The 13,359-nt window shown below is 39.8% G+C and overlaps 1 protein-coding gene across 5 annotated transcripts in view; it reads left to right on the top strand.

Annotated features, from left to right (window-relative positions):
- The first annotated feature begins 394 nt into the window (after window positions 1-394).
- Window positions 395-13,359, top strand: part of LOC129514825 (rho GTPase-activating protein 20-like) — a 34,817-nt gene continuing 21,852 nt past the window's right edge. For 4 of the 5 annotated variants that reach the window (XM_055333530.1, XM_055333531.1, XM_055333529.1 and 1 more), the window contains exons 1-3: window positions 395-1,887; window positions 2,818-2,985; window positions 13,176-13,325. The gene's annotated coding sequence lies outside the window, so the exon portion shown is untranslated. Of the gene's footprint in view, window positions 1,888-2,817; window positions 2,986-5,948; window positions 6,009-13,175; window positions 13,326-13,359 lie in introns of those variants that run through there. The other variant, XM_055333528.1, reaches the window with a different exon arrangement.

The following is a 13,359-nucleotide window of genomic DNA, read 5'->3' as shown; positions in this document are numbered from 1 at the left end:
TTATTCTTTAAAGGTCATTTCAAATGAGCTCGTCAAAGAAGCCTTCCTCTCTCTCCATAATTGAAATCAGGTGTCAAGTCCCTCTCTAAATTTCTCATCTCACTCTTTAACTTTCCTCTGCAGTACTTTCCAGAGGCTGTGTTAGGCAGTTCTTGATGGCATTCTCTGTTTAATATCTGTCTTCCCCCCTCCTCACTTAAATCCTGGTTTTGTGAGACTTGGGCCTGGCTCCCTGTTGCCCAGACCTATCAAGTGCCTTTCTCCTAGTACAGGTTCAAACACTATCTGTTGAATGAATAAAGTAAATAAGAGAAAGACTATTTTATGTCATGCCTTTTTCCCTGTCCATCCCTGCCAGAAAACTATTTCATTCACTTGTTCAATACAGAATTTTTTGATTCCTCTGATGTGGCAATGTTTGTGAGAATTTAATGGTAAATCAGACATAGACTCTTTCCTGGAGGTCCATGGAGTCTAGTGGGGAATAAAAGATAGGTTTTCACGTGCCTGTTACAGGAGCCTGTAAGGGAAACCACAAACTGTGTCTGTAGGATCAAATTTCAGTCCTCCACAGTTGTCAAAGAAAGACACTGCACATATGGGAAGAGTGGGGGAGGGGCCCTCACAGGAAGCTGCATGACCTCCTGAGTCAGCTGGATTTGAATCCTTCATGTTACGTCCCGGCTGCTCGGATTCAGAGTCCAACCTGTATGCGCAGGAGCCTCCTCATCTGTAAAACCATCAGTTTCCTAGTGGAAAGGGAACACTGTCTTCATGTAACATGTTTTTAACAGGCTCCTGTAGGTGCTGTGACACTGAAGGAGTCGAGGTGGCAAATCATTTCCCATTTGGGAAATGCAAGTGAAATCCACAGTGAGATATCACACTACACAGCTATCAGAATAGCTAAAATAAAAAATGACAACACCAAATGCTCGTGTGGATGAGGGGAAACTGAATGACTCATACAGTACTGGGGAGAATGTGAAACGGCACAGCCATTCTGGAAAACAGTTGGACAGTTCCTAAGAAATAAAAAATAAAACTACAAACAAACAAACAAACATAGCTAGCATATGACCTGGCTCTTCCCGTCCTGGGCATTTAGCCCAGAGAAGTGAAGACTTCACGCTGACACCGAAACCTGCACGCAGATGTTTATAGTAGCTTTCTTAGTGACAGCCAAAAGCTGCAGACACTTCGAACTCCTTCAACAGGTAGTTAAGCAAACTGTGATACATCCATATCATGATGTACTACTAAGGGACACAAAGCAATGAACTGTGAATACTTGCAGCCGTCCAGATGAATCTCCAGTTACCTCAAATGGGAAAAAGCAAATCCCCGAATGTCATAAACTATGTGATCCCCTCTGTATAACATTCTTGAAATGGCAACATTATACACATGGAGAACAGCTTTTGTGATTGCCAGGGAGTAAAGAGGTGGTGGAGGGGGGAAGAAATTTGTGTGGTTGTAAACGGGGAATAGGAAGGACCCTGGTGGTGATGGAAGTGTCTCTGGAAGACTCCATCTGTAAAAAAACGGATGTCATCTCTCTGTGTTATTTCTTATAGCTGCAAATGAATCTACAGTTATCTCAAAAGAAAATGATTACTTTTAAAAAATCAAAACTTGGAGGCCAAGATAGGGAAACCGGTATGTCAGTTTGGCAGTTACGACATGAGCTTTGAATCTGTGACATCACAATGGCAGTGACCGCGGACCGCTGCAGAATCTTCAGGCTTCAAGCATTTGACAGTACTCTGCCAAGTGCTGTAGACTCCCTGGATTTCCCGTCCCGCGAATTGAAGAGAAAAGGATGTTCCCATCAATCAGAAAGCACGCTGAGCTTGCAGGCGCTCACCCAAGGCTTCAGCGCCCGAGGTAGTCTTCTGATACACTGTTTCTGACCATCCAAACAGCCCGGCAACAACAGGGACTGTCGTTTTCTTTTGTTTCCTCTAATACATAGAAACTAATTAGTAACTTCAGCACCAGCTTCCTGAAAAGCTGCTCCTGTTCACAAGATTCAGTGCTGCTGAGCAGAAGGGAGCAGGATTTATACATCCTTGGGGGAGGCGGAGACACTTTCTTGGCTCCAGCAGAGAGCCAACTCTCTCTCTCCATGAGACAGAATTTTCAGCGGGTCTATGAAAATACCTGTCCTAGTTATGAAAGAATTTTTACATTCTGTTCAATTGAGTTGTTTTACCTATTTTGACCAGGAAGTCCTGTCAGACCTCAGCCAAGTAATGGCTAAACTCTTGTGTTCAGAAACTTTCTGAGGTTTCCAGTATTTTTGCTGATCTTTGAGAATTTTTACCCCAATTTTGAATATTGAATTAGATAAGATGGGGGTCAATTTCCAGGATCTTCAGTTATCTTCATTTTTATCTTAACATAAAAGCAAATTGTAATTGATTCTTCACACATTGTTTTATTTTATATTAGGCCACAATTTGTCCTGTTTGTTGTTGTTCATTCAGCTTCTTGTAATCTGCTCTACCTTTGACTTCTTGGCTCTCGCCTACCTAATGGCTCATGATTAGCTTTGCTGCTTTCTCCACCACACCTCTAAGTGTTGGCATGCCCAAGGGCTTCGTCCTTGAAACTGTCCTCCCTCTACATCAGTTCCCCAAGTGACCTCACCTCTTTCTATAGCTTTCTGTAACTCAGGGATCCCTGATTCTGAGCTCTGGAGCTCTGCTTTGGGGGTTGAGACTACATTTCAGTGTTGTGTGAACCTTGAAACTTGGCATTAAACTATATTGTGTTTGACCAGTAACTAGCTGCTCTGTGTTTGATGTGTTGCAGGAATAGCTCGACTGTGGAGGTGGACACCCACAGCAAAAGCACTACATCATCTGAGGGTGCCACTCGTACCTTGCTCATCCATGGCCCCGTTGAGCTCAAGAAAGGCTGGAGGAGGCAGAAGTGGCAGCTTTTCTTGTACAGAGATTTATTACTGATGTCTAATACCAAGTAGGTGTACCATGTTTCGTGCTCTTGTGATTCTCAAAAAAATTGCATTCCCATTAACCCTTACTATACGAAAACATTACATTTTTTTCCCTTTTGTGTTTGCCAATGCTTGAATCCTTCATTCCATGAGTACTTCTGGAGGTCTTGTTTTGTGTCATGTCCCTGCAGCAAATACAGTTGACAATGTGACAGGCCAATGTCTCTCCTGCCTGGGACTTACAAATGATAAAATAAGAGGGGGAATGATAATGATTAGTGCTGCTGATAGAAGGTGGATAGGGGGCTGTGCGGAGAGGGTGGGAATGTGTTAGAGAGGAATAGTCTAGGAGGGCCTTCTGAAGTGGAGCATTAAAACCAAATCTATGAGAGGAGAAGCAGCCACATTCCCAGACAATGTGCCTGAGCCATCGAGGCACAGGCCTATGTGGGTACAATCTGACCCCTCAGAGAGAGGGGCTCAGGGAAGCTAGAGCGTGGGCCATGCTATCAGATATGATAACCTCAGAAAGTTTCTGAACACAAGAGTTTAGCTATTACTTGGCTGAGCTCTGACTGGAGCCTAGAGCATGGGCCATGCTATCAGATATGATACTGTGCTCAGGGGTCTAGTCACACAGGGTCTTCACAGGCCATGGTAAAAAATGTGGAAATATTTTGCTGAAGGAGTTTTAACTAGGGGACTGACCAAATCTGATTTATATTTCTAGCAAATTTTTCTGACAGTTGGTAGATAATAGATGGATGGGTAAGCAAGAGTGGAAGCAGGGGGAGTAGTTAGGGGAGGCAATAGTCCTGATGGATGGTATCAGGTCTCTATCTTAGCAGCTTAGTAAAAAGGAAAGATGGAGCAGGGTAGCCCAGGTGGCTCAGCGGTTTAGCACCACCTTTAGCCCAGGATGTGATCCTGGAGACCCAGGATCGAGTCCCACGTCAGGCTATCTGCTGGGGGCTTCTCCCTCTGCCTGTGTCTCTGCCTCTCTCTCTCTCACTCTCTCTGTGTCTATCATAAACAAATAAATAAATTTTTTTTTTAAAAAAGAATAGACTATGACCCCTGCTCCCAACATTTGTAAGAAAATGCCTCTATCTTAGAACAGAGGAAATCTCCCTAGAATCCTGCAAATCTCCACAGTTCACTGGGGCTTACTTTCTGGCATAAAGGTTAAGGTAGTGGAAAGCAAGAAGGACATTCATCATGTTAATTCAACTATAGTAAAGGACTGTAGTTTAGAAATAAAAACTGCAGTTTTCCTCCTCTTCCTTCTTGAGTCAGTTTACAGTAGATTAACACTTTCTAATTTCTGCTGAGATAATCCAATTGGGTCAGTGATTGAGAGTAAAGAAACACAGTAAGACCTTAGAAGAATCTAGTGAAGTATAAAGCTTTGTTGTAACACATTTTAAAGATTTCCAAGCTAGCAACTGTCTTTATTAATATAATGCCTTGAGATTTATCTTCTCACTCCCAAGATAAATCCCATGAGAAAGCCTGATGGCTCTGGGGACAGAAATGAGGCTGAGGGTAGGAAAGATGAAAAGGTTACTTCACGGTCAAGTGGTTACAAACATGGGCTTATGAGTTAGGCTGTCCGGGTTCAAACCCCGTCTCCTGCATTTGACAATTTATTTAAACTTTCTGTGAGTTTCCTTATTTGTAAAATGGAGCTAATAGAGACCATCTAGTGTAGTTGCTTGAGGATTAAATTTTTTATATTTATATTTATAAAATATTTAGAACAGAGCTTGGCATATGATAAGTGTTCAAAACGTTATAGGAGAGTAGAAACCACACACTGGGCTCTAGGATAATTCCTTGGTTCAACTAATCCTGGTGCTTTATTGAACTAAGGTTATTGGATGGCTTTTTTCAGGTCAATGTATTTGGAAGTTTCCACACAGGATCTTAGGTGTCTGTATATACACAGATACCTATATTAGAAAGAAAAAAATCTGTAAAATCAAGCAGATACCTGTCTATCATTCCCGTTGGCCATATATTTTTGATGTGACAATGCCTTTGGAATTACCATCTAGAAAAATAATTTTATCTGTTAATTGATTATGCTCCATAAAAATCTTCAAGCACACAGATACAGGCACTTGGATGTAATGTTGAAAAAAATGTTGAAATAAAAATATGTGGAAAGATGTTGGTATCCATCATATTTATATTCATTCTGTCCTAAGCTTTGAATCTAGATTATACTTCAAGTGGGCTTCCTAAAAGATTATTTTTATTTCATAAATCCCATTGAAGAGCTTTAGCTTTAATTGTTCCATGAATCAGTGGAGTCATGGGGATTTTTGCACATGAGGTGTCTTTCATCTCAGTTTAGTTCAGTGTTTTCCACATGTGTTTCTGAATAGTAAGGAGTTCCAGAGTGGAGGATCCAAGTTCCCCAGGCATCCCTTATAGGACTTGTAACTATTTAAATCTTAAGCCCACCTGCAAGCCAAAGTTGTGAATTAATCAAATTAATTAATTAATCAACCAAAATAAATCAATGGTGGTTTTCATCTTTGAGGTCAAAGATTAGGCAGAAATTATCAAAAAGTCGTTTCACCCCTTCTGACTCCTCAGAGAAATGGCAAGTATCCATGTCTTACATATAAGACCTCCGGACCACTGATCTGGGATGGATGGATGGATGGATGGATGGATGGATGGATGGATGATTTTTCAGTTGGGCTCAGTCTGTAGGCTAACAGTTTTTTCGTTTTAGCCAGAATCTAAGGGAAAATGGTATGGACAAAATTTTAAGAAGGGAAATTGAAAATAACCTATGCTTTAAAGGCTAGAAAATATTTTTTTTAATTAAGGTTGAAAGTACCTTTTAAATCTTTCTGATTTAAAAAGCTTATTTTTTTTTGTTTTGACTTCATCTCTCTCCCTCTCACTCTTTAAAAGATTCATTTATTTTAGAGAGAGAGAGCAAGCATGAGTGGGGGGAGGGGCAGAGGGAGAGGAGGCAGAAGTGGCAGCTTTTCTTGTACAGAGATTTATTACTGATGTCGAATACCAAGTAGGTGTACCATGTTTCGTGCTCTTGTGATTCTCAAAAAAATTGCATTCCCATTAACCCTTACTATACGAAAACATTACATTTTTTTCCCTTTTGTGTTTGCCAGTGCTTGAATCCTTCATTCCATGAGTACTTCTGGAGGTCTTGTTTTGTGTCATGTCCCTGCAGCAAATACAGTTGACAATGTGACAGGCCAATGTCTCTCCTGCCTGGGACTTACAAATGATAAAATAAGAGGGGGAATGATAATGATTAGTGCTGCTGATAGAAGGTGGATAGGGGGCTGTGCGGAGAGGGTGGGAATGTGTTAGAGAGGAATAGTCTAGGCTTCTCTGAGGTGGAGCATTAAAACCAAATCTATGAGAGGAGAAGCAGCCACATTCCCAGACAATGTGCCTGAGCCGTCGAGGCTGAGGGACTTGCAGGCCTACGTGGGTACAATCTGACCCCTCAGAGAGAGGGGCTCAGGGAAGCCTGATTTGACTAGAGCCCAGAGCATAGGCCATGCTATCAGATATGATACTATGCTCAGGGGTCTAGTCACACAGGGTCTTCACAGGCCATGGTAAAAAAGTGGAAATATTTTGCCAAAGGATTTTTAACTAGGGGACTGACCAAATCTGATTTATATTTCTAGCAAATTTTTCTGACAGTTGGTAGATAATAGATGGATGGGTAAGCAAGAGTGGAAGCAGGGGGAGTAGTTAGGGGAGGCCATAGTCCTGATGGATGGTATCAGGGCTCTATCATAGCAGTTTAGTAAAAAGGAAAGATGGAGCAGGTTAGCCCGGGTGGCTCAGGGGTTTAGCTTCACCTTTAGCTCAGGGAGTGATCCTGGAGACCCAGGATTGAGTCCCACATCAGGCTCTCTGCAGGGAGCCTGCTTCTCCCTCTGCCTGTGTCTCTGCTTCCCTCTCTCTCCTCTCTGTGTTTCTCATGAATAAATAAATAAATCTTAAAAAAAAAAAAGATGGAGCAGATAGATGGAATGTAGGAGAAAGAATCAACTGTGTGCACTTTCCTCTCAACCCTGAACACAAATGCATCGAATATCCAGTCTAGAACATGATGATTGCTCAATAAACGTCTGGGAGCAGGTCATGGAAGGTCACCTATTTACTTACTCCATCTCTGTTTGCATTATTCACAAAACATGGAAGACAAAGAACACTCCCACAAACAAAATATCAAGAAGATTTTTGGTCATGAGAAAAAACTAACTCCCTCTTTTTTTACTGCTTTCACCCTAGATCCCAGTTATGCCATGTCATAGGTAAGACATGCTAGTAATAATGTGGCAAAATGCTATACTCATCTGAGTTATATTAATAATAATTTATCAGGGGCTTACTACATGTCAGATATTATGCTAAAAAAACTTTATGTACCTAATTTTGTCCAACCTTACAACTACCCTGTGAGATGGGAGTATTTTCATTTTGGAGAACCTTGATGCTCAGAGGTCTAATGGATCTGCCCAGGTTTCCATATTAGTAATGGACAGAGTCTACATTTGAAATCAGGTCTATTTATTTCAAAGCACAGGCTTTTATTCACTATGTGGTGCTACCATTTCTCTTCTCTCTTTTTTCCTGAATTTCATACAACATTCCATGAACACCTAGATTCTTTCATTATTGAATTCAACCCTTCCTTTACATTGAGTGAACAACTAACTCCAATCTGCTTGGAAACAAATAGATCAGAATGCTTAGCGAATTGAAAAATGAAGGAAGTATAGCTATCAAAAAAATCAGAGGCAAAGATAGTAGTAAAATATATTTGAGACTAGGGAAATTGCCCATAGATGTAACCTTGAAGGTGGTGATGTCATAAGGAGGACAAAGAGAAAAAGAATGTCCAGGCCTTGGCATGAGGTCCATATGAAAGACTCTCTTCCTCTTGATAGAGGGCCCAGTCATTATTTTAAAAATGCAGACTAGTTACCATTCTCTTTATTTAACCAAGGTGAGTATGGGAGACCAAAATATGTGGGATGCATGCTGGGAACCACACTAGGAACATCACAGATGCCTCACCCACCTGGGTTTCTCAGTGATTGAGCATCTGCCTTTGGCTCAGGTCGTGATCCCTGGGTCCTGGGATCGTGTCCCACATTGGGTTCCCCACAGGGAGCCTGCTTCACCCTCTGCCTATGTCTCTGCCTTTCTCTGTGGATCTCTCATGAATAAAGAAAATTTTTCTCACAGCACTCCAAGGCCATATTTTTTATCATCCACAGGCTGCAGAGATGAAAATGGGGACAGAAGAAGTCTCAGAAATGGTCCAGTCATACATAGGGAAATCATGCAAGAGATTCCAACCCAGGCCTGCCTTCATCACAAGGCCATGTTCTTCCTCCCATACCATGTTGTACCCTTCCATCCTTAGCCCAAGAGACATGTTAACAAATAGCAAACTCATTTCCTGGTTGTTAGGACATTGCAGACCACTCATATTCAATTTATAAGGGGAATATGTTCTTCTTTTTTTTTTTTTTTCATCTTTGTAATTATTGTAGCATTTAGGGAGAGGAGATGACTTTCCTTTTCTTACTAGAACTATTTATTGTCCTGGGTGCTGCTTACCTCTCAGCGGGTTTTACAGAGCCTACGATGTTCTGCTAAAAAGATTTTTATATAAAGATAGTGTTGTTTTTCCACTAGAGAGTTGCATCTATTGAAGGGCTGAATTTTTATTTCGAATGGTTCATTATGACAGAACAAGTTGAACATTTTTCATCTTTCACATATTGCTTTTGAGATATGCCCTTATGTCTACTCAAGGGTTTTTATGTGACAAAATCTTTATCAATTTATTTGTTAATGTTCTTTGAAAGAGACTCAGTTCCCAAAAATTTATCTTATATACTTTATATTATACATTGGTAATATTAGAAAATGTAAGTGATCACAGGCATTTGAATTTCATATTTAAGCCAAGGTCTTTGATATAGAGAGAACACAGATTTTTAGAATTCCGAGTTTGGGATATCATCATGGTCAGGTTCTGGTGAGAGCTCTTTTTCTGCTTGCATGTGGCTGCCTTCTCACTGTGTACCCCAAGGCATTTCCTCAATGCATGTATGTACACACATACAGATCTCTCCCACTTCTTACAAGACCATCCATCTTACTGGATTAGGACCTGACCTTGATGATCCCATTTAAACTTAATTACCTTCAAAAGCTCTATCTCCAAACATGATGATACTGGCAGAGAGGGCTTTCTGGTAAGAAGGCGGGTGAGCAGTAAGAGGGAGACACAATTTCATCCATAGCAGTAGCAAGCAGCACTTAATGCTTGCTACAGTCTTTAGAAAACTACTATGAGATCATTCCCATAGTAAATATTTGGGTATATTTATGATCACTGTTCATATGAAAAAATTTACCTTTTTTTCTAGAAGGAAAAAACTAAAAAGAAATAGCCCCTGAAATAACCAACATCTTTCATCCCTGTCATGCCTTGGTCTTACATGGAGGAATCAATACCTTCAATCAATCTATTCAAATGAACAATCTGAGTTTAGTGCCTAATTTTTCCAATTAGCCATAAAAAGGGGGTGGGGGATCCCTGGGTGGCTCAGAGGTTTAGCGCCTGCCTTTGGCCCAGGGCGCAATCCTGGAGACCCGGGATCGAATCCCACGTTGGGCTTCCGGTGCATGGAGCCTGCTTCTCCCTCTGCCTATGTCTCTGCCTCTCTCTCTCTCTCTCTCTCTCTCACTGTGTGCCTATCATAAATAAATAAAATAAAAATAAAAAAATTAAAAAAAAAGGGGGTAGGGTGACCCAGGTTCCATTTTAACTCAGCCCACCCTCAGGCTTCAGCTGGAGACTCTCTCATCTTTAGGTTGACACTACAGAATTTAACAGAAATTGAATAAATAGTTGATTAATTTCTACCTATTTTTCGGTCAGAATTAGTGAATTTTGGCTTGTGTGTAATAATGAGGGGAATTAAATGTTTGTTTCTTCACAAAGATATTCTATTTCTCTACTTGTACAAGATGTTAATAATAGTGAAATTTTTGGGGGGATTTTTGTCACTTCTTTCATACACTAGAAACTTGTGTTCGCAAGAATTGAAGTCAAATGGAACCTTCCTTATCATTTTTGATATTCATTAGAATACTAAATAAGTTATTTTTCAAATAAAAATTACTTTAATAATTAAAGTACTTTAAAAGTTAAAATAAAAACTACTTTATTTTTAAGAACAGTATCTACTTGGGGCCCTTGGGTGACTCAGTGGTTGAGTGTCTGCCTTTGGCTTAGGTCATGATCCCGGGGTCCTGGGATCAAGTCCCTCACCAGGCTCCCCAGAGGGAGCCTGCTTTTCCCTCTGCCTATGTCTTTGCCTTCTCTCTCTGTGTGTGTCTCTCATGAATAAATAAATGAAATCTTTAAAAAAGAGAGAATAGTATCTATTTGATAAAATATTAAGATATTTGTACTAGTAGAAACCCGTGAAGAATTTAGAAAAAGGGACTGAACTTAGCTCACACCCTCTTTAAACATCACATTCCTCATCATGAGTTATTAAGGAATGTAGAAATGAAATAAAAACTGAATTTAATTTGGTCAAAAGATGAAGATGACTATTAACTCACTGTCGGTGAAATGACGAATAGTTACAGAATAGACTATGACCCCTGCTCCCAACATTTGTAAGAGAATGCCTCTATCTTAGAACAGAGGAAATCTCCTTAGAATCCTGCAAAACTCCACAGTTCACTGGAGCTTACCTTCTGGCATAAAGATTAAGGTAGTGGAAACCAAGAAGGACATCATGTTAATACAACTATAATAAATGACTATTTTTACAAATAAAAACTGCAGTTCTCCTCCTCTTCTTCTTGAGTCAGTTTACAGTAGATTAACACTTTCTAATTTCTGCTGAGATAATCCAATTGGGTCAGTGATTGAGAGTAAAGAAACACAGTAAGACCTTAGAAGAATCTATTGAAGTATAAAGCTTTGTTGTAACACGTTTTAAATATTTCCAAGCTAGCAACTGGATTTATTAATATACTGCCTTGAGATTTATCCTCTCACTCCCAAGATAAATCCCATGATAAAGCCTGATGGCTCTGGGGACAGAAATGAGGCTGAGGGTAGGAAAGATGAAAAGGTTACTTCACGGTCAAGTGGTTACAAACATGGGCTTATGAGTTAGGCTGTCCGGGTTCAAACCCCGTCTCCTGCATTTGACAATTTATTTAAACTTTCTGTGAGTTTCCTTATTTGTAAAATGGAGCTAATAGAGACCATCTAGTGTAGTTGCTTGAGGATTAAATTTTTTATATTTATATTTATAAAATATTTAGAACAGAGCTTGGCATATGATAAGTGTTCAAAACGTTATAGGAGAGTAGAAACCACACACCGGGCTCGAGGATAATTCCTTGGTTCAACTAATCCTGGTGTTTTATTGAACTAAGTTTATTGGATGACTTTTTTCAGGTCAATGTATTTGGAAGTTTCCACACAGGATCTTAGGTGTCTGTATATACACAGATACCTATATAAGAAAGAAAAAAATCTGTAAAAACAAGCAGATACCTGTCTATCGTTCCCCTTGGCCATATATTTTTGACGTGACAATGCCTTTGGAATTACCATCTAGATAAATGATTTTATCTGTTAATTGACTATGTTCCATAAAAATCTTCAAGCACACAGATACAGGCACTTGGGTGTAATGTTGAAATAAAAAAATGTGGAAACATGTTGGTATCCATCATATTTATATTCATTGTGTCCTAAGCTTTGAATCTAGAGTATCCTTCAAGTGGGCTTCCTAAAAGATTATTTTTATTTCAGAAATCCCACTGAAGAGTTTAGCTCTAATTGTTCCATGAATCAGTGGAGTCATAGGGATTTTTGCACATGAAGTGTCTTTCATCTCAGTTTCGTTCAGTGTTTTCCACATGTGTTTCTGAATAGTAAGGAGTTCCAGAGTGGAGGATCCAAGTTCCCCAGGCATTCCTTATAGAACTTGTAACTATTTAAATCTCAAGCCCACCTGCGAGTCAAAGTTATGAATTAACCAAATTAATCCATTAATTAATCAAAATAAATCAATGGTGGTTTCATCTTTGAGGTCAAAGAAGATTAGGCAGAAATTATCAAAAACCCATTTCACCCCTTCTTACTCCTCAGAGAAATGGGAAGTATCCATGACTTACATATAAGACCTCCAGACCACTGATCTTGGATTGATTGATGGACAGATGGATGGATGGTTGGATGATTTTTCAGTTGGGCTCAGTCTGTAGGCTAACAATTTTTTTGTTTTAGCCAGAATCTAAGGGAAAATGGTATGGACAAAATTTTAAGAATGGAAATTGAAAATAACCTATGTTTTAAAGGCTAGAAAATATTTTTTAAATTAAGGTTGAAAGTAGCTTTTATCTTTCTGATCCAAGCTTATTTTTTTGTTTTGATTTCATCTCTCTCCCTCACACTCTTTAAAAGATTTATTTATTTATTTATTTATTTATTTATTTATTTATTTATTTATTTATGAGAGAGAGTAAGCATGAGTGGGGGAGGAGCAGAGGGAGAGAGGAAGCCGACTCCTCATTGAGTGGGGAGCCCTACACAGGGGCATGATCTCAAGAGCCTTAGATCGTGGCCCAAGCCAAAACCAAGAGTTGGATGCTTAACTGAGCCACCCAGGTGCCCCTGGTTTGTCTCTCTTAAGAAAAAAAATTGTATAACTATTTTTATAAGTCATGTATCAGGTACCTTTGTTCAGCCCCTCAAACACTTTTTGAAGTATGCAAGTCATAAATGAATAATTAACTGCAATAATAGCCATGAAATTATGTGTAATAAGTAACAAATCCAGCAATAGCAAATGAATTAATGGTTTTCCTACAAAGCTCTAAAATATACAGTGGTTACTCAACACTCACCATTCAAAAATATGGCTATTTGCTGCCTTTAGAGTAAGTGTTTTCAGGTTTCCAAGCCAGAGTTTGCTCAACACACACGTTGCAAAGGCCCATCTAACCATTTGCTGTGTGTGCACAGAGGGTAATAGAGATGCGGGAGACATGATTTGCCCTGGAGCAGTGAGAACTGGTCTCTAATGAGCACAGCTGCTCCCATAACATTTTTGAAATGAACTAATTGAGGTCTTGTTTGGGATCTTTCTAGGTATAAGAAAAACTTTAAGATAAAAAAGAAAATACCACTGAACACCATGTGGATTGCCAACTGCATGGATACAGTGGGAGATGCCAACATCCGTTCTGGGAGGTCCTTTGTGTTGGGCTGGCCCACGGTGAACTTCGTGGCCACCTTCAGGTAAGACCGATGGCTTGGTGTCCTGTATCTACAT

Source organism: Nyctereutes procyonoides, unplaced genomic scaffold (assembly GCF_905146905.1).
Source record: "Nyctereutes procyonoides isolate TBG_1078 unplaced genomic scaffold, NYPRO_anot_genome, whole genome shotgun sequence".
Taxonomy (NCBI): Eukaryota; Metazoa; Chordata; class Mammalia; order Carnivora; family Canidae; genus Nyctereutes; species Nyctereutes procyonoides.
This window is presented reverse-complemented; position numbering and strand designations above follow the sequence as displayed.